General features: G+C 41.0%; 1 protein-coding gene across 1 annotated transcript in view; it reads left to right on the top strand.

Annotated features, from left to right (window-relative positions):
- The window catches only part of GPS2 (G protein pathway suppressor 2), a 1,799,357-nt gene that overhangs the window by 1,673,463 nt on the left and 111,471 nt on the right, over positions 1–14,423 (top strand). The window lies entirely within an intron of this gene.

Raw genomic sequence — 14,423 nt, 5'->3', positions numbered from 1 at the left:
CTGTTATTAAATCTAGTGGGTAACCCCTATTACTTAACATCTCTCCAACATTTTTGCATTCATCATTAAAATCAACATCGTTTGAAGTCATTCGACTTATCCTAACTAACTGTCCCTTAACGATGTTTCTCTTTTGAAAGTAAGGGTGCCCACTGCTAAAATGGAGGTATGAGTTGGAGAAAGTCGGTTTCCTATAAATTCTAGAAATAAACCCACTTTCCCCCTTAGAAATACTAATATCTAAAAAATTCAGGGTATAATAGTCTATATTATAAGTAAAGTCCAGGAAGTCGGTAGTATTTTTTATATAAATTAAAAAATCCTGAAATCTCTGCTCCGTGTCGGTCCAGAGAATACAGATATCATCTAAAAAATGTTTATAAAGGGACCAACTGCCTCTAAAATCACTGTTCAGGAATATAATGATTCTCCCACCAAGAAAGAACAATATTCGCATATAGGGGGGCGCACCCTGTTCCCTTCGCCACTCCCTTTTTCTGTTTGTAAAATTCCCCTTCAAAATGCATAAAGTTATTGTTCAAAATTAATTCCATGAAAAGGAGAATGTTATTGAAGTCTGTAGAAGGGAAATCACCAAAATTCAACATGTATTCCTCTAACCATCTTAATCCAATCTCATGGGGGATACATCCATATAGGTCCACTATCTCCAAGGTTACAAAAATCAAGGGTTCCTTACATAATTCAGGCTTAAGTAATCTAAGTAAGTCCCATGAATCCTTTAAAACTGCCCCCCCCCCCAAAAGCTAACTTTTTAAGTTTAGTGTCAATATAATGTGACAAAGGAGAAATGATGGAACCTTCAGAAGATACCACCAAGCTAAGTGGTGGATCCAAAATATTTTTATGAACTTTGAGAATACCAAAGACAGAAGGTACCCTGGGACATGAATTATATAAAAAAATTGTGTAAATCGAATTCTAAAGAACCTTCAATTAGTAAATCATCCAATAATAAATGGATCTTGGCGTTTGCCATATTAACTTCATTCACTGATGAAAGACCATATTTAATAGAATTCTGTAGTTCCTCTTTCATTTTAGCTTCGTATAAAATAGTGTCCATAACGACAGTACCTCCCCCTTTATCCGGTTGCGTGATTCTAATGGTACTGTCCCTTCTCAATTCTTCTAAATAACTTCTCTCCCTAGTAGTTAGATTCAGAGTAATTTTGTGCTTATCCACTCCTCTCCTAATCTCCCTCTCAAGAACCATTTCCAAATTCTTTAATTGAGGGTGCATAGGTGGGTTAAAAGTCCCTTTCTTTTTTAAAGATGGGTTCGAATGAATCGCCTGTCCAGTATTCTCGAAGTACAGAGCTAAATTATTTTTCCTAATAAATAGTTTTAAATCAATAATACTCTTAACTACATCGGTCTTCCTATGTGGTACGTATTTAAAACCCTTTGAAAATAAATCAAAGTGGCCCTTGTCAATGGAAATATGACTATAATTAAAAATATTATAACCTAAATAACTATGAATGTTATCTGAAACTGAAATAAGACTTCCAGAATGGTCATTTGTATTCTCTCCCCCATTCATAACCTGTAATATTGTTTGTGATTGTAGATGGTCCGTGGTTTGTTCTGTATCCGGTCGGACCTCCTCACTGGGGGGACAAAAGGATGGTCTAAAGGGGAATCTGTCTGACCTCTGGAATCATTATAGTGATAATCCAATGAAAAATGGTTGGATTCACCATCTGACACCAAACCATTCTCATTGTTCTCCCTATAGGGCATCCTAAATGGTTTAGGGCGTGGATAAGCTATACCCTCATCATATTCCCTAAGGTCTCTCTGAATTTTCTTTTCCTTTCTAGCCATGTTTCCAGTGCATTTCCTATGTATGTGCAAAAATATCATGATATTTGACCTTTTCCTCTTCAACAGTAAACAATAAATCATTCAATATAGTCACATTTACTTTATCCATTTCTTTCATCATAAAGGTTTTTTCTTTTTCATTTTCTTCTATAATGGCCTTCACTACGTCCAGGCCACATTTATCAAAAATCTTAAGGTTATTATGGAAGTCCGAACCAGGTTTTACCCTGTTAGGAAACTTCCAAATTCTCAAGCCTTTCGGGACTATTTTATGTTTAATGCACTCATGTAAATATACATTGTCACATTCAAGCCACTTAAACTTGTCCATTAGAAAATATAAGTAGTCCAAATTCTCCCTATACGTGGGAGTATAAAAAGATGATTGCTCATGGTCGCTATTATGTTTTAAATCATATTTTCTAGATAACAGATCTTTAAAATGCAAAATAGGTTTATTACAAACTCTCACAGTCACCTTGTGTTAATGTATTTGCGATACGATTCGGATGTTCCGCCGAAGTCCTAGGACGGTCGATAGTATCCTCCCCGTTTGAAAATAGATTAGACAAACCATTGGTGTCATCTTGGACGTTAAAAGGTTGAGAAGGCATTTTCCGATGAATACGTATAGCGTCCCCCAATGTAGACGCCATGCCTGAACCAGAGTTCCTCCACGCTTCCTGGTTGTTGGGAACACCTGACAAACTCGTCACCAGGGATTGGCAGGCCGGTGCAAGAAGTTCTATTAGTTGAGAGAGCTGGCCGATCATCTTGTGCAGCTCCCCCCTACCATTTCTGAATGAATCTTCCTCTGATTCCACTCCTGGTTGCTCCGCCATCACCAAACACTAAAACCAACACGAAATGGCCAAAAAATGGACTAAAAACTGAAAATGTACAAGCCACCAAAGAGAGCCAAATGAAGGAAGAATCTTTATTTAACAAGCTGTAATCCACCACAATTAACGCTGTCAGTACAAACAATGCATTTTCATATGAAAACCATTAGATGAGAGATGTATAACTCACATTTACATGCTGTTTAAATATTGTGACATCATGACAAAACCTAAGTTCATTGGATGTTATTAATGAATTATAAATCTGATAAAAAAATTATTGATTTAAAACTATTTATTATTGGATGATTTACTAATGGAAGGTTCTTTAGATTTCGATTTACACAATTTTTTTATATAATTCATGTCCCAGGGTACCTTCTGTTTTTGGTATTCCCAAAGTTCATAAAAATATTTTGGATCCACCACTTAGGTTGGTGGTATCTTCTGAAGGTTCTATCATTTCTCCTTTGTCACATTATATTGACACTAAACTTAAAAAGTTAGCTTGGGGACCGTTTTAAAGGATTCATGGGACTTAGATTACTTAAACCTGAATTATGTAAGGAACCCTTGATTTTTGTAACCTTGGATATAGTGGACCTATATGGATGTGTATCCCCCATGAGATTGGATTAAGATGGTTAGAGGAGTACATGTTGAATTTTAGTGATTTCCCTTCTACAGACTTCAATAACATTCTCCTTTTCATGGAATTAATTTTGAACAATAACTTTATGTATTTTGAAGGGGAATTTTACAAACAGAAAAAGAGAGTGGCAATGGGAGCAGGGTGCACCCCCCTATATGCTAATATTCTTTCTTGGTGGGAGAATCATTATATTCTGAATAGTGATTTTAGAGGTGGTTGGTTCCTATATAAACGTTTTTTAGATGATATCTGTATTCTTTGGACCGACACGGAGCAGAGATTTCAGGATTTTTTAATTTATATAAAAAATACTACTGACTTCCTGGATTTTACTTATAATATAGACTATTATACCCTGAATTTTTTAGATATTAGTATTTCTAATGGGGAAAGTGGGTTTATTTCTAGAATTTATAGGAAACCGACTTTCTCCAACTCATAACTCCATTTTAGCAGTGGGCATCCTTACTTTCAAAAGAGAAACATCGTTAAGGGACAGTTAGTTAGGATAAGTCAAATGACTTCAAACCATGTTGATTTTAATGATGAATGCAAAAATGTTGGTGAGATGTTCAGTAATACGGGTTACCCACTAGATTTAATAACAGAAGTAACACATGAGGTAGAGTTGGGGAGAAGTAATAGATTCGCACCTATACTGGGACAAGATCCAGCTATAAATACATTTTTGATTAACACCACTTTGTATAATAATGACCATGATATTAAAGATACATATATTTTAGATTTTAATGGAGATTCTAATATTATTAGGGGGGTAGTACATCGTGAATGGGAAAGGTTTCAACATTTTTCCAATATTGATGCTAATGTATTGGGCCCTTTACATTTTATTTACAGACGAGATTTAAATTTTAAGAGGTTGTTTGAATATAAGAACTTGAATGGTCCTAAGAAAGGTAGATCTAAATGTGGCACGTTTAAATGTGGGGCGTGTTCTCAGTGTGGGCATATCTCTAATGTACCATCTGTGATGGTTAAAGACAGAAATAGACGCATTGTCTCTAATTTCCATGCTAATTGTAATAGTTCGTGTTTAGTGTATTTAGCCACATGCAAAGCATGCGGCTCATTTTATGTTGGGAAGACCGAATGAAAATTAAAAACTAGGATTTATGAACATAATTATGAAATAAATAAAGCTAATCCCAAAAATGCTTTATTTCGTCATAAATTGCTTTGTCAACAAGCCAGTTATAATTCTTACGTTTTAGAGTTGGTCCCGAAAGAAATTAGGGGCGGAATGTGGGAGACCAGGTTGGAGTACCGAGAACTGTACTGGCAAATTATATTAGAGGCCAATAGATCTCCCGGATTAAATGGGATGTTGTCCATTATTCCAGTTCTGAAACTTAGATCAGCTAAACTTTAAAGTTTTGTATGGTGTTTAACCGTATATAGTTAGATGATATGATATTATTTATATTAACTTAGGTTTTTATGCAGGAGTTCACACATACATTTATAAGCATTTTTACAATTATGTGTTTTAAGAATTGTAGTTTTTTATATAAAGTGTTTTTTAGGGCTTAAATCAGTTCAACTGGTATGTTTGGTTTTTTATCAGATTTGTAACTCATTAATAACATCCAATGAACTTAGGTTTTGTCATGATGTCACAATATTTAAACAGCATGTGAATGTGAGTTCTGTATCTCGCATCTGATGAAGTGTTTCATACGAAAACGCATTGTTTGTACTGACAGAGTTAATTGTGGTGGATTACAGCTTGTTAAATAAAGATTCTTCCTTCATTCGGCTCTCATTTGGTGGCTTGTACATTTTCGGTTTTTAGCCTGACTAATTAACTAATCTCTCCTTTACCATCCCTCAGTAAATCAGTGATGGATATCATTTTAGAGGCAAGGAGGCCCAGTACCAGAAAATCTTATGCTGCAAAATGGAAAAGATTTTCTGCTTGGAACCAATCTCAAGGAATGAACGCAGCAGTGCGCAATTTACCTCAGACTCTACAATACTTGACTGAGATGCTTCATAAGGGCTTGTCCTCTTCCTCCTCCAAAATTCATGCCTCAGCCATTTCAGCTCATATTAGCATGGAGCCTCCCCTCTTTTTCTCACCCACTGCTCAAGCAGTTCCTCAGAGGGGCCAAAAACTTAAGGCCACCCAGAAGAGCTCCAACTCCAGCCTGGGATCTTAACTTTGTCTTGGAGAAACTCACTCTTCCTCCTTTCGAGCCAGCAGCTACTGCAGGTTTAAAATTTCTTTCCTGGAAAACAGCTTTCATGTTGGCTATCACTTCTGCAAGAAGGGTATCTGAATTACAGGCCCTTATGGTAGTGGAACCTTTCATCATCTTTCATGCAGACAGGGTGTCCCTCAGAACAAATCCCTCCTTCCTGCCGAAGGTGGTATCCAGTGTGGTTCTTAATCAGTCCATTCATTTGCCTAGCTTTTTTCCTAACCCACAGAACAAAGGGGAATGGATACTGCGCTCTTTAGATGTGCACAGACCGCTTAGATTCTGCTTGGACAGGACTAAACTTCAAAGGAAATCTGAACAACTGTTGGTGGCATTTGCTCCAGGGACAGAGGGGAAAGCCTTTTCAAAATGGATCGGACACTGTATCCTTTTCTTCTATAAGCACCACGGAAAACCCTACTCCTCAGGGCATCAGACCCCATTCAACCAGGGCTGCATCTACCTCTACAGCCTTTCTCAGGGGTGTCCCTACTAGGGACATCCTAGAAGCTGCTACCTGGAGTTCTGTACATACCTTTACCAAGCATTATCATTTGCCTTTTTTCTCTAAATCCAGAGCTGGTTTTGTCACTGCAGTCTTGCAGGGCCTTACAGCTGGTCCTAATTCTAGTTAAATTCCTCCTCCCAACCTTAGCTTTGGGAATCTACCCAAATGTAATGACTGCAACAGTGAAACACGAAGCTTACCATAAATGTAGATGTTCGAATTTATTCACTGTTGCAGTCCTGGTTACCTTCCCTCCAGCCCCCTTTCTTCTTTTTGGTTATACCTCTACTCTCATGTACTATGCTCTAAAAGCTTTTTGGTGTATTTGCTTTTTTGTTGGAGGTATTTCCTGATATTTATAAATTTATTTGCTCCCCATTAGGGGGGCACCTGACATCCGGGGAAAGAAAAACTGATGTAATGACGGCTGCATGTTTTATACCCCTGATGACCTGACGTCATGGAAGAAGTGACAGCAACGACACAGGACCCAAGACTTTGTTAATCAGGCCGACTGAGGGCTACTGCAAAGCAGATAACCCAAATGTAATGACTGCAACAGTGAATACACTCTAACATCTACATTTGTTAAGTGTGCATAACTGTACTTTCTCCGGAATTCAGTGAGGCACTTTCTGCAGCCCCTGATGTCCGATACAATATCTGTGCAGGCCTCTATAGAGACCCTTTCAGAGTCCGGTATGCCGCAGAAATCTTCTTAGTCTTCCATGCCTTTGGCTGTCTCTGCCTTGGTTGGGTCCAGAGCTGTGGCACAGGCACCGGCTTCTGAGGAGACCCTTTGCACTGCTGAATCTAGACAAAAAATTGTGGCTTCTCATTTAACTACCTTTTTTCTCAGACTCAGTCTCTCTCAGGCCCAGAAGCCAGGCCACTCCTAGAAAATATGCTAAGCCACCATCTCGCTCTTGACCCACCACCCAAGCATAAATGCTTAAAGTGACAGAGGATCTCATCTCCCTTATCCAAGGTACTCAGGACACTTCTAAAAGAAAAAGCCACCCTTCAGAAATTTTGCCTGAACAGGTCAGAATCTGACTATTCTGAATTTGAAGAGGAACAACCACCTCTGACTGCTTATGTGGATTCTGATGCAGAGGAATCCATTCCTTCTGCCCTCCCCTCCAGTGGACATTTCCTTTGGGGAAACCCTTCACTCCCTCAGGGAACATTTCCAGTGGGAATCTCGGGACTTTCCTCAATCCAAGAAAAGACTCTGCGTTTCTGGACCTACCCCAGCACCGACCCCTGGCCACCCCCCTATTTTAGAAGTGGTGGATGATGTTTTCCATGAATCCAGCTTACCCCCTGAAGCCTTCCCTCCTGCTCCCAGTAAACCTGACAGGTACTATAGAGTACACAAATTCCTGTACAGAAATCTTCCTGCAGACCCAGAGGTAATTAATCAGGGAACTAAAGGAGCTAAGACTAGCTCTGTCGAAAATCCTTTTCATTGTGGCATGGAATCTAGAGCTCTGTACAGATGGGGTAAAAAAGTATACATCTCTGCAACCTTAGCTGTCAGAGCACTAAATTGTCAGTTCTATATGTTAAAATATCGGCAGCACACCTTGGAACTGTTAAAACAAAAGATTTCTACCTTTCCTGACTGTGGCAATTCAAAAGAATTAGCAGACTTACTTCACTCAACTTGCCAAGTGGCCAAACATTCTCTGCACTGTGGATATGACGCCCTAGAAGCCTGTAGCAGGGCAGCAGTGACAGGATCTGTCATTAGAAGACATGCATAGCTGAAGGAACAACCTCTCTCCTTGATCATGTCCAGTCTAAATGTATTGACGCACCTCTGGATAAAGACCGCTTGTTTGGAGTAAAGGCAGACGAGGTGCTTAAAAAGATGAAAGACAAAGCAAAATCTATGCAGACAGTAAAATATTTCTTTGTGATGCAACCTCCCAGGTTCAGCAGGAACTTTCCCTCTAAACACTGGTCCTTCCCTGCACCCAGCAAGCAATGCCAAGGGAAACCCCTCAGGGACAGACCTTCAAGGTCCCTTTCCCAGGGCCAGCAGAGAAGCAAACAGTGGACCCCCTCCGCCCCAAAGGCAGGGAGTTCTAAGCCCACCTACTATGGTAAAAACTCACAATGACTCCCCCTCCACCCTCTGCTCTCCCTTCACTCACCAAAGACTAGAGGAAGGCTCTCCCTCTTCAAAAAGAATTGGCTTTCTATAACAAAGGACCAATGGGTCTTAAAGATAATTTTTCAGGGATGCAAGTTCTCTTTCAGCAAATTCCCAATCCCAAGAGGGTACCCAAACTTGCCTCCAAGTCAGTGGGCAGAGGCTTTGAAACGGGTCCAAGCTCTTTCATATCCCAGGGGGCAGTAGAGCCTGTGTTGTTCCCCAAAAAGAGGGCACTTGGCGCCCTATCCTGGACTTATCCATTCTGAACACCTCCTTGGTGGTCCCCAAATTCAAAATGTTAACTTTCCTGCAGCTGCTGCCTATGCTGACCAAAGATGCCTGGATGGTGACCCTAGACCTAAAAGATGCATACCTACACATCCCCATAAGGGAATCCTGCAGGAAATTAATGTGATTCAGAGCAGGATCACAGCACTTTCATTTCTCTGCGCTGTCCTTTGGCTTATCTACTGCACCCAGAGTATTCACCAAATGCTTAGTTACAATCATTGTATTTTGCAAACAGAAAATAATCCAGATTTACCTTTACCTGGATGACTGCCTCATTCAGGCAGAAGACCAAGAAAAGCTGCTCCAGGACCTCCTCTTTGTCAAATCCCTTCTCACTTCCCTAGGGTTTACCATCAACGAGAAAAAGTCCAAGCAAACTCCCACCAGGCAGATCATATTCTTGGGAGCTGTGCTAGACTCAGCATCCCAAATGGCCTTCCTATCCCCAGAAAAGCACAGCTTCCTGCTTCTACCCAGTTGACTTCCAGAAGTTACCTCATTGCGAGGAAGTTCCTACAAACCCCGGGATACATGGCATCCTGCATCCTTCTAATTCCTCTGGCCAGGCTTCACATGAGAACTCCAGTGGTACCTAAAGAATCTTTGGTGTCAGCACACTCAGTCTCTAGAGACCTCTGTCCCTCTGATCCCATGTATAAGAGCAGAGTTTCTCTGGTGGGCAGAGGCCTTTGCCAAGAACAAGGGGCTTCCCTTCTCTCAACAGCCCACCAGGCAAACCATCACTACTGATGCCTCAGACTTTGCTTCGGGAGCACACCTATCAGGAAGGTGCACCCAAGGTCTTTGGGATGCCCAGCACCTTCACTTACACATCAATCTAAAAGAAATGGCAGTACAAAACGTCCTGACATCCTTCAAATCTCAGCTCAGGTCAGGGGTCCTCTTCATAAGGACCGACAACACCACAGTTGTGTTGGTATATCAATAAACTGGGGGACCCAATCTTACCCTCTGCAGATTAGCCGTGAACCTCTGGCTGACGGTCACCTCATGGTTCTGCACCTTATTGCCCAATACCAACAATGCCCTGGCAGACCACCTAAGCAGAAACCTCTTGGACTCCAGTGAATGGCAGCTCCACAGGAACATCTTCCTGCAAATCACTCAGGAGTGCAGGACTCCAGAGGTGGAGCTCTTTGCTTCATACCTCAACCACCAGCTGCAAAAGTTCTGTACCAGGGAGTACAACCTCCCAGCATGGAAGGTGGATGCCTTGACCTTCCACTGGAAATCCCTTTAAGTGTACGCGTTACCTCCTCTGCCTCTTATTCCCAAGTTACTGATCAAAATAGGGGAGGAGAGACCAAAGGCCATACTCATAGCTCCAGACTGGCCCAGACAGCACTGGTACCCTTTACTGCACAGCCTGGCCTTACTGCCCCCCCAGGCACATCCCCCTGATCTCAGACCTCTTGACTCAGGGGAGTGGGGAAATACTGCACACAGACTTGCAGACTCTCAGTCTTGCAGCATGGTTTATACCCTAAAAACTAGCACACTCCCTGCTAAGCAAACCGGTCCTAGACATCATCACAGAGGCCAGAAGGCCCAGCACCAGAAAATCTTAAGAGAAAAATGGAAAATATTCTGCTTCTGGAACCAGACCAGAGGGACCAGTACCTCTCACCCCTCCATCCCTGTTATCTTGGATTACCTAGCCGAGTTGCTCAAAAGTGGCCTCTCCTTCTCTTATTCTTGCCTCAGCCATCTCAGCCCATTATAATACAGACCCACCCCTGTTCTCTCCCCCTATGCTTAAACAATTCCTCAGAGGGGCATCTAATGTCGGACCTCCCAGAAGGCCACCCACGCCAGCCTGAGACCTTAATTATGTTTTAGAAAAACTAACCTTACCTCCTTTCGAACCTGCTGCTTCTGCAGAGTTTTAATTCCTTTCCTGGAAAACTGCCTTCTTACTAGCTATCACCTCACCCAGAAGGGTTTCAGAATTACAGGCACTCATGGCTGTCGAGCCCTTCATCATTTTCATGCAGACAGGGTCTCCCTGAGAGCTAACCCCTCCTTTATGCCCAGTGTGATGTCTGATGTGACCCTCAACCAGGCCATACACCTACCCACCTTCTTCCCTCACCCCTAGAACAAAGAAGAAAAGGTCTTGCACGCTCTAGATGTGCACAGACAACTCCAATACTATTTGGACCATACTAAATCCTTTAGAAAAACTGACCAGCTACTTGTCAGCTTTGCCCCAGGGGCTGAGGGAAAACCAATTTCCAAGCAAACCATCTCCAAATGGATATCAAACTGTATCCATTTCTGCTACAGACTACATGGGAAACCCCCCACCTAAGTCTAGTCATACCTATTCCACTAGGGCAGCCTCCACTTTCACAGCCTTCCTCAGAGGAGTCCCCACCAGTAACATCATAGAAGCTGCCACTTGGACCTCTGTCCATACCTTTACCAAGCAATTACCATCTTCCTCTTTTTTTCTAAATCTAGGGCAGGGTTTGCCTCTGCAGTGACCCATGCCTATACCTCTGTCCTTATCCTTCCACCCTTTTCCTCAGCTTTGGGAATCCTCCTACAGGTGATGACTGCAACAGTGAAACATGAAGAACATAGTGCAGTTGTGTACACTTACCATAAATGTAGATGTTCGAGTGTATTCATTGTTGCAGTCCTGGATGTTCGTGTTACACTGCTGCAGTCATTACACTTGGGGTTATCCTGCTGTCAGGCGGTCCCTCAGTCGGCCTGAGTTCCAATCCCCATCCATCCCCCTTTCATCCTATTCCCCTAGCGGGACAAAAGCTTCTCAAGGTGGGTATTAGCCCAAAGGGCCACCTTACCTTATTGCTTTGTGCTTCTGATGGGTTAAGGCAAGAAAAACTGATGTAATGATGTCGGCTGCCTTGCTTTATAGCACTGACGAGCTGACTACAGGCGACAGCAACCAAAGCACAAAAACATTGACTTCTGGCCGGCCGAGGGCTACCCCAGCAGGGATAAACCCATAGGTGATGACTGCAAAAGTGAATACACTCTAACATCTACATTTATGGTAAGTGTACACAAATGTGTACTTAGTTTCTATTTTTTCCAGACTGTTATCATTTTGCTGTGTGTGTGTGTGTGTGTGTGTGTGTGTGTGTGTGTGTGTGTGTGTGTGTGTGTGTGTGTGTATATATATATATATATATATATATATAAGTCTGGAAGTCATCTCCAATTCTTCTTCATCTTTTGACTTTTTCCCAGTTAGGGGTTGCCACAGCGGAACACCTGTCTGCTCACAATTGGCAGTGGAGTTTTACGGTGTCAAGTTGCCAGCCCGGCGCCCAACCTTCCACAGAAGGTGCACACACACACACCTAGGGCCAATTTAGTGTGTCCAATCCACCTACAGCATGTCTTTGGGATGTGGGAGAAAACCAGAGTACCCGGAGGAAACCCACGCTACCACAGGGAAGACGTGCAGACTTCGCACAGAAGGCACCCCAGCCGAGGATCGAACTGGAGAACCTCTTGCTGTGAGGTGACAATGCTGTATTGAAGCTAAAACTTATAATGTTTTTTGCTGAACAGCTGCAAAGTTCTTCCAACCCCAGAGATTTTCAATTCTTTTTTTTTTTTTTTGGCTGATTTTTCACTTATTTTTTCCAAACTACTTGTTTGCTGGCATCCAAACTGTGTAATTTGTCAGTAACTGAATTTTCAGTTTTTACTCTGGGAGAGCTCTAGTCATCATGTTAGTGTGCTGTCATCTTGTAAGTTTTTGTATTGTTCTATATCTTTCAATATGTTGCTCTCCTATGTTATTTTGACTTTCACCTATGTTTGGGCAGTATTAGCTCAGTGATAGGTGCTTTGATGTACAGCACATTTGTGCATTCATACCTGATAAAAGCATTCTTGCTTAGCTCTTTTATCTACCCAGCTTGCTACCTTGTTTCTACTCAGTGAAATATGTTGTGTCCTGACTTCTGTTAATGCCCATTGCTGTACTTGATGCTTTTGCTCTGAAAATACACTTTATAGCTGACATTGAGGCAAATTCAATCTTTCACATTTAAGCATGCAGGATGTAACAACATAAAAGCAAACACTGCATTCTAAAGCACCATGTTTTGTTTAAGCATCCCACCATGTCTTTGCTCAGTATCAGTTGTGCAATCTGCCATAGAAAATGTCTGTGACAATACAGTCAGAATGAGAGTATGCCTCATATGACCTTTTTGCCTTCTCCTTCTTTCAAATCTAGGTATTTAAATGGACACACCTTAATCTGTTTTCAAATTCTCCATTGAAATTTCGTTTGGAATGTACTTGGCTGTCCCAGTAAGTGACAGTGCAGGATATGTTTCTCTTTCCAAATAACCAGAGTCAAGATCATAGCCTCCTGATTCCAACTTTCTGTATTGCTTATTTTTATCAAAACACAGATGGGATTCTTTTGTTGGAAACTATCCTTTGCAAGATACAAATGGGCAGAACAGACTAGCTAAGTTTTCAAAATACGAGGAGATTGATCTATTGGATATACAGGTCAAAACACACACTGTGCCTGTATTTTGCATTTTACAGCATAACTCAGATTTAAGCTGTAAAAATGTAATTCCTTGTAAGTCAGTCACTGCTGTTGCATTGTATCGTTGCCTGCACAACCAATGTTTTATTTTATGTAATTAAGATGTAATTTAAATGTGATAGCTATGTACAAATTTGTGCATGTTAACTTTCTTGGTGGTGTATGTTTGGTAACTGGCCCAGGTAGTGGTTAAAAAATGTCTTGTACCCACTTACCCAGTTAACTGATAGATAAAAAAAAACCTGCTAAACTGGACAAGTGCGACTTGGATATTTATACTCGTCACAATTTGACTTGCAGCAAAAAGCACATAATCCTTGCTAGAAAGCCAACACACTGTTAGAAAGCTGTGACAAAACAAGTAGAAAACATGCTGCAATAGAAGTCTTCCTTTATAGAGATACTGCAGTAAACTTCCCAGACAAAGGAAGTAACTGCAGACGCAACACTTCTGTCACACTACAACCATTTGCAGAAATCTTCAAAGATCTTTAGTGAATTTTTGAAACATTCTTGTGCTGCGTATGTCTAGATAGCTGCCTGCACATTCGTTTTTATCTTTTGTTTTCTGATGCCTTTTTAAAAATTTAATTTTTGATTTCTATCCCCTAAAAAAACTTGCATGCACTGAGGAAATGGAGACCATTTGTTCCTTTGAAACCCCAGTTTACTAAATCACCAGGGGAGGGAGGTGAGAGTTGATGAATGTAGCTGTCAGTAGGGTTAGAAGATGCATTGAATGCAGTCAACTCCTGTTTGGTCAGAACATACAGTGCAGTACCTGCTACACTTGGTTTTAGTGTGTGTGCGCACTCCAGAAAATTGGTGCTCTCAACTTTAATGTGTGCAATCCTTGAGAGGATTACACCTGAACATTCGTAGTGTGATAGCTGCAGTCTTGAGTTTTCCACCAGATGAAGCTTGTGTGTAGAACTTTCCAATCCTGCGTGATGTGAGAGCTGGCATCTGCTGTTCATTCCTTCTCTCCAACAATACTAATCAAGTCCTTGTTGTATGGGGCATAATCAGGGACAAAACATCTATACCACAGAGCTGGCAGTTTTCTGTGTTTTTTTTTTTTTAATGCACTAATTTTAAGTAAATAAAAATATGTTCTAGTTAATGCAAACAGTATTCCAGTTATTCATTATCACTTTCCTAGTCTGATTTATTATTTTATCTTTTAAACGAACTGAAGGGTTAGCCATTACTTTTACTGTTTTTTAACATTTTTCTTTAATTCTTTGATATGAAAATAAATTTATTAATTTTGTGATTCTCTTTACATATGTGCATCTCATCACTGCTTTGAATTAC

This window comes from Protopterus annectens, chromosome 7.part0 (genome assembly GCF_019279795.1).
Source record: "Protopterus annectens isolate FY-2018-M chromosome 7.part0, PAN1.0, whole genome shotgun sequence".
NCBI classification, from domain to species: Eukaryota; Metazoa; Chordata; order Ceratodontiformes; family Protopteridae; genus Protopterus; species Protopterus annectens.
The sequence above is the reverse complement of the archived record's forward strand: the minus strand, read 5'-3'. Positions and strand labels throughout refer to the sequence as shown.